General features: G+C 48.4%; 1 pseudogene; it reads right to left on the bottom strand.

Annotated features, from left to right (window-relative positions):
* Window positions 1-3,312, bottom strand: part of LOC119470440 — a 52,990-nt pseudogene extending 49,678 nt beyond the window's left edge.
* Between the last annotated feature and the right edge of the window lie 2,531 nt (window positions 3,313-5,843).

Below are 5,843 nucleotides of genomic sequence, written 5' to 3'. Positions count from 1 at the left end.
AACATGAAGGGAGACATGACTTTATTTAAAAAATAAAAAACAACTAAGGTGATGCCTTGGTGGATGAGGCTGCTTTTGGCTGCACTGGCCTTCTCCCCCTCCCGCAGGGTCCAACTCAAAACAGAGCCATAGCCTCAGGGTCTCATCTCCTGCTGCGGATGCCACTGTGGCCCCATCTAGACACATGGTCAGACTCAGGACCAGGGATGTGTGACCTTTCATGACCTTGGCCATGGTTGGGTACTTCCAAATAACCAGCTGATTCTGTGAAAAGCTGTGGCCTGAGATGAGCTCCTTGTAGTGGGGAGACCAGAGGATGGAGCACACCTGGGAATGGGCATCCACAGCACTGAGACAGGCCCCAGAGCACACATTCCAGATGCAAATGTGTCGATCACTGGTGCCTCCTCCTGTTGTCAGGACATTGGACTGCCAGGCACGCCATGCTACAGCCTTGACAGCCCCTTGATGCTGGGTGAATGTTTGCAGAGGAACCCAGCCACCCTCTCCAGGGGGACTAGGCCACACATTGACCAAGTGATCACTGCCACCCCTGGCCAAATGTCATCCATCTGGGGCCCAGCACAGCCCACACACTTCCTGGCTGTGGCCACATGGTGTTCTGCTACCTGAACATCATGGTGGTGGATATGCCCAGAACATGATCCACTGGACAGGATATAGCTGTTCCAACGTAGGGAGCCCACTCCGGCAGAGTGACCGGTCATATTTCGAAGCCGTTTCTGCTGCTGCACAACCCATAGCTGCACCTCAGCACTGCTGGTGCCCACAGCCAAGTAGTTGCCCTCTTTGATCCAGGCCGCAGAGGATACATATTCCCCTGGCTGTTCTATTTGCAAAAGCTGCAGGATGTCACCAGAGCTTGCACTCCACAGGTACACACTGTTGTCCAGTGCCACAGCCAGGACATTCCCAGAGCTCCAATCCACAAGATTCAGGTAGTTGTTATTTCGGATTTCTGGGGCATCCAGGATATGATCTGGCAGGGAAGGAATGTAATGGCAGGTCTTCCAGCTGGAGCCAGGCGTGGCCTTTTGACTGTAGATTACTTTCAGTCTGTTCTGGTAACCCTCTGGGGCAATTTGTGGTTTTCCACTGAGCCGAAGGATCTTGGCTTCCTCTACATCAAAACCATTCAGGTTCAAAGCCCAGGCTTTCTGATGTTCCTTCTTGGTGGGCGTCTGGCTGTTTTCAGGCTGGTTCTCCTTGCTCAAGAGGAAGCTGGCCACCTCCATCTGGGCAGCACTGCTGGGGGATATAGCGGTCACTGCCAGGTGCTAGGAGTGGTCTGAACCTTGGAACTGGATTTTCCAGGAGTTTGGCCTAGAGTCCTGCCTGTGCTGTGGGATCGGTTGGCGGCCTGCATGGGTGAGGGGGCCGGGCCTGCCGCTTTCTTAGCTTTGTGCTGCCAGCGCGCGCGGCGCGGGAGGTGCATTGGGGATGCGTGGATCCAGCTGAAGCCCCGAGTGCAAGTCACTCTCGAACGCGAACTGCGCCCTGTGAGCGCCGCAGTGGGAGGGGTCCTTGCAGTTGGTGCCTGCGGAGCCCGTGCGCTCTCTAGCAGGTTGCAGTTCCGACCCAATAACTTTATTTCTTTTATAGAGCTGGTCTGTTTAAGCTTTATTTTTTTAATAAATACTCTTTTGGATTTAACTTTGGTAAATAACACTGTCTTAGAAAATTTCAATTTCATCTTTTTCTACACTTTCTGATACAATAGCCACTAGCTGCATGAGACTATTCAAATTTAAACTAATTATAATAAAATTATAATTAGAAATTAAATTAATAATTAGAAAAAATTCAGTTTCTCAGTCACATGAGCCACAATTTAAGTGTACAAGTATTCACTCAACACACGTAGCTAGTGGCTACATATTGAACAGTGCAGATGTAGAACATTTTTATGATTTAGAAGTTGTATTGGATAGTAATAAATGCAGATTTCAAATATATTTGCATAGAGTTGTGCAAAATATTCCCTTATAATTAGAGTTAACATAATTTTTTTCTTGTCTTTGCTTTTATGCTTATTTCCTTTCTTACTAATTTATTTCCTTTTTCTCAAGGTACCAAAGTATTTATTATATCTACTATTTTTCTGTTTTTATCTCACATTTTCCTTTCCTTATGCTTTCTTTGGATTTAGCTTATCAGTCTTTCTTTTTTAAACGTTTACTTTAGGTTCAGAGGTACCTGTGCAGGTTATTATATAGGTGTCACTGGGGATTGGGGCACAGATTATTTAGTCACCTATGTGGTAGGCACAGTACCTGATAGTTTTTCAGACCTGACCCGCATACTTCCCTCCATTCTCAAATAAGTCACAGTGTCTGTTGTGTCCATGTGTACTCAATGTTGAGCTTCTACTTGTGAGAACATGTAGTATGAGGTTTTCTGTTCCAATGTTAGCTTATGTAAGATAATGGCTTTTACCTTCATCGATGTTGCTGCAAAGAACATGACCTCATTCTGTTTTATGGCTTAATCATATTCCATGGTGTATATGTACCACATTTTCTTTATCAGCCTACAATCAATGGGCATTTAAGTTGGTTTCATGTCTTTGCTATTAGGAATCATGCTGCAATGAGCAAATGTGTGCATGTTTCTTTTCTTTTGTCTCTTATCCTCCTTCCTTCCCTTGCTTCCTTCCTTTCTTTCCTTCCTTCCTTCCTTTCTCTTTCACTCTCTTCCTTTTTCTCTTTCTCTCTTCCTTTTTTTCCTTCTTTCTCTTTCTCTTTTTTTTCCTTTCTTCCTCCCTCCCTACTTCCCTCCTTCCTCCCTCCTTACTTCCCTCCTTCCTCCCTCATTCCTTCCCTCCTTCCCTCCTTCCCTCCTTCCCTCCTTCCCTCCTTCCCTCCTTCCTTCCTTCCTTCCTTCCTTCCTCCCTTCCTTCTTTCCCTCCTACCTTTCCTCCCTCCCTCCCTCCTCTCTGTTTCTGTCACCCCGGCTGGAGTACAGTGGCATCATCTTGCCTTATTGAAAGCTCCACTTCCCAGGTTCAAATTATTCTCCTTCCTTAGCCTCCCAAGTAGCTGGGACCACAAGCGCCCACCACCAGATCCAGGTAATGTTTGTATTTTTTATTAGAGGCTGGGTATCTCCATGCTGCTCAGGTTATCAGGCTGGTCTTGAACTCCTGACCTAAGGTTATCTGCCCACCTCGGCCTCCGAAAGTGCTGGGATTACAGGTGTGAGCCACCACACCCGGCCCTCACCAGTCCCTTTTGTATCCCCCTACTCACACCTTGCCCATGCCACTCACTCATACCCCCTTCCTTGCTCCATGGTCATTTGTGAGTCCTGTACTAAATGGCCTTCTGTCCAGAGACCAGACATCAGACAGCAATCTGGACCTCTTCCTTGATGGGAGGCGAGACCTCCAGAAGATGAAAATGCCTGCTATGGAGCCTGCAGGCTGAACACAGTGACTCTCCAGGCAAATAGTTAGAACAGAACTAAGTAAAATCCCCAGCCAGGAAGAAAACTTCCTAGTCAACTCTTCCCTGATCCCATTTTACAGATGGAAACACTAAGGCTCAGAGGAGAGGAGATAGAGCAGGCATTGGAATCATAGTCTCCTGGCTCCAAAGCCAAGTTCTGACCACCCAACCAGGCTCCATCCTTCCTTCTATAAATGTTTATAACAGTATATGCTGGGCACTCTTGTTAGGCCCTTGTACACATATCACTCAGTCTGCTTTTCCCATTCATTTGAAAAGTGTTTATTGAGCTCCTACTGTGTGCAGGAGCTGGACTTGATACTAGGGACATCTTGGTAAGAAACTCAGGCAAATTCTACCCACCTGGGATTCTAACAAGACAAAGAGAGGGTTGGCACCATGGGCTAGGCTGTGAAGGCAATGAATGAAATGGTGGAGTCAGACAGGAAGGGTGGTCAGGGATGCCTTGTGCATGGAAGGGGCATCTTCTTGTGAGCAACAGGCCATGCCCACTCAGTAACAGAGCTGAGCCACAACCCTCCATAGATGCCAAACCAAACACCAGATGAGGCCAGCAATGAGGGACAAAGACCATGGCCTAGAAGGGTCTTGCCACCTGAGCTCACAAGGGGATTTTTGTTATGCTTCTATTATTATTATTATTATTATTATTATTATTAATGTGGGGTTGGGGGTCCTTAGTGCACAAGAAACACTCTAGGAACCATAAATCAAGATCGAGGCTGCAATCCCTGCTCTGTCCTTGCTGTGTGACCTCAGGCTGCTATCACCGCCTCTCAGAGCCTCAGCTTCCTTCCCCTTCTGTAAAATGGACAGTCTAATAATACCCACCTGGCAAGGGGGTCCAGAGAAGTCAGTGAGCTCCTTCATGTAAATAGCTGATGTCTGCACGTGGACCCGGATCAAAGATTTGTAATGGGGATTGAAATTACTTATAAGCGGCCAGGTGTGTTGGCTCACACGCACGATCCCAGCACTTTGGGAGGCTGAGGCAGGTGGACCACCTGAGGTCAGCAGTTTAAGACCAGCCTGGCCAACGTGGTGGAACCCCATCACTACTAAAAATACAAAAATTAGTCAGGCATGGTGGTGTGTCAGCTACTCAGGAGGCTGAGGCAGGAGAATCGCTGGAACCTGGGAGATGGAGGTTGCAGTGAGCTGAGATTATGCCACTGCACTCCAGCCTGGGCAACAAGAGTTAAACTTTGTCTCAAAAGAGAAAGCAAGCCAGCAAGCAATTACTGATAACCTTACAGATTGTCAGAGGCACACAGGGACTCAGAGGGGGGACCACACCCATCCTCTCACAGACAGGGGAGCAGTCTACCTACCCTAGACAACACAGCAACTGGTTGTCAGCAACTGCATGGCCCCAGCCTTTCCATTACTGCCCCGGGCTTCTGACCTGCCCTGGAGAGGCCCTTGGGCCTCCCCCACCACCTCTTCTCCCTTCTTCACTTTAGCTTTTCTCTGTGGCCCCTGGTTATGGCCAAAGACTGGGGATCTTATGAGTTTGAGGCAGCCTGAGCATCTGTGTTTTCACCCAGAGCCAGAGCACCAGGCCCCATGCACATCAGCTGTGATTCTCCACCGGTTCAAAACCACCTAAGGGCTGGCTGTTGTGCATGTGGAAGAGGGGGTGCTGTTCTTCCTCCAGGTTGAAAGCATGATAGATTGGAAAGTACTTGGGAGGCCAGGTGTGGTGGCTCATGCCTGTAATCCCAGCACTTTGGGAGGCTGAGGCAGGTGGATCTCCTGAGGTAGGAGTTCAAAACCAGCCTGGCCAACATGGTGAAACCCCATCTCCTAAACATACAAAAATTAGCTGGGCGTGGTGGCATTTGCCTGTAATCCCAGCTACTCAGGAGGCTGAGGTGGGAGAATCACTTGAATCCAGGAAGCAGAGGTTGTAGTGAGCCGAGATCACACCACTGCACTGCAGCCTGGGTGGCAGAGTGAGACTTCATCTCAAAAAAAAAAAAAAAAAAAAAGGAAAGAAAAATGTGTGGGCTCTGGAGGCAGAGAGATGGAATTGAATCCCAGCTTTTACTTCTCAGCTGTGTGCCCTTGGACAAGTTGCTTCTCTGAGCCTGTTTTCTCATCTGTGAAATGGGAACAACATTTGGCTTGCCAGGGGTCTTAGGATGACTGGGGAGCGCCTGGCACATAGTAGGTGCTCAACATGTGTGCTTTCCCATGGTCGTCTAAGAGTCCTCAGGGCTGCCCTCCTGCCCTTCCCCCACAAATCCTGTGACTGCCTCTTAAATGGGTACTCAGGGTGATAAGGAGGCACAGGTGAGGGAGCCAGGCTGGATCCACACCCACCCACGCCCATTGTTAGGAAAACAAGCTGTT

This window comes from Cebus imitator, unplaced genomic scaffold (assembly GCF_001604975.1).
Source record: "Cebus imitator isolate Cc_AM_T3 unplaced genomic scaffold, Cebus_imitator-1.0 Scaffold31, whole genome shotgun sequence".
NCBI classification, from domain to species: domain Eukaryota; kingdom Metazoa; phylum Chordata; class Mammalia; order Primates; family Cebidae; genus Cebus; species Cebus imitator.
Note: the sequence above shows the minus strand (reverse complement) of the source record. Positions and strands in the feature narration are given on the sequence as shown.